This window comes from Octodon degus, unplaced genomic scaffold, assembly GCF_000260255.1.
Source record: "Octodon degus isolate 3935 unplaced genomic scaffold, OctDeg1.0 scaffold00018, whole genome shotgun sequence".
Classification (NCBI taxonomy): domain Eukaryota; kingdom Metazoa; phylum Chordata; class Mammalia; order Rodentia; family Octodontidae; genus Octodon; species Octodon degus.
In genome coordinates, this window is record NW_004524594.1 from 1,540,422 (window position 1) to 1,542,087 (window position 1,666).

Genomic DNA, 1,666 nt, shown 5'->3' on the forward strand with positions numbered 1-1,666 from the left:
GCCGGGGAGATGGCTCAGTGGAATAAGCGCTTCCCTGGCAAGCACAAGGGCCTGCGATCAATCCCCGGTTCCACAAAAACGAAAAAAAGGACACAAAAATGGGCATTTGAGATGAACACACTTCTCAGATGAAAAAATACAAATATATTAAAAAAATTTCCAACATCATTAGTCATTCAAGAGGTGCAAATTAAAACTTCACTGAGATTTCATCTCACCCTAGAAAGAATAGCTATTACCAAGAAATCAACCAATAACAAGTGCTGACAGGGTTGTGAGAGGAAAGCAAGCCTTCCCCACTGTTGGTGGGGCTGTAAGCTGGTGCAACTACTGTGGAAATCAGTATGGAGAGTTCTAAAAAAAAAAAAAAAAAGATTAGAGGTCCCATTTGACCCAGCTATGCCCCTTTGGATAGCTTCCCAGAAGAATTAAAAACATCATACTACAGTGATATATATGTACCCATGTTTATATCAGCACAATTTATTTATTTATTTATTTATTTATTTATTTTTCATTTGTGTATTTAGTACAGGATCTCATCACGCAGATCAGACCTGTGGTGATCCTCCTGTTTTCAACCTCTGCTGGGATTACAGGTGTACGCCATCATGCCCAGACTCTGTCATGGGCCCCGTGCACCCCGGAGGACAGGGCTGGTGTGGCATGCAGGACTGGAGATTGAACCATGGTGCTTGCACTTTCCAAAGCAGGGACTTAGTCTGCTGAGCTATCTCGCCAGTCCTAATAGCACAATTTATAATATCTAGATCTTGGAAACAACCCAAATGCCTATCAACCAAGGAATGGATTTTTAAAAAGTGGTATTTTTAGGGGCCGGGGAGATGGCTCAGTGGAATAAGCACTTGCCTGGCAAGCGCAAGCGCCTGAGTTCAATCTCCGGTTCTACAAAAAAAAAAAAAAAAAGTGGTATTTTTATACAATAGAGTACTACTCAGCCATAAAGAAGGATAAACTGGAGACATTAATAGGTAAACAGACTTACCATACATGAAATAAACCAGATGTTCATGTTTAAATATTGTATTTTTTCCCTAATACAAGGTGAAAGAGTAAATAAGAACCAAAATGTACAATAAATATTGTAAAATGGAAGAAACTTCAAAAAGAAAGAGAAACTGGGATGGGGACATGGAGAAAATAAGGAAGGGAAAAGTAAAACAGAAATAAGATATTTATACTACTAATTTCTCTTAGTTGGGGCTTGGGGAGATATCTCAGTAGAATAACTGCTTTCCTGGCAAGTGCAAGGGCCTGAGTTCAATCCCCAGTTCCAAAAAAACCAAACCAAAACAAAAAAATCTCCTGGTTTATTGAAAAGAAAGGTTTATGCTAATATTGCTTGGACAATTAAATGCCAATATCTTATATGCTGAGTAACTACTTTAAAGATAACACTCAATGTATTAAGATACATTGTTGGGGACTGGGGAGGTGGCTCAGTGGAATAAGTGCTTCCCAGGCAAGAGCAAGGGTCTGAGTTCAATGGGGGAGGGAGAAAGAAAGAAAAAAAAAAGAAATGTTGTTGTTTAAGATACATTGTTGTTTTTACAATAGCACCGAGGAAAATGAAATACCTTGGAATTAACCTAACTAAAGAAGTCAAAGATCTTTTCAATGAAAATTACAGTACTCTTAAAAAAGA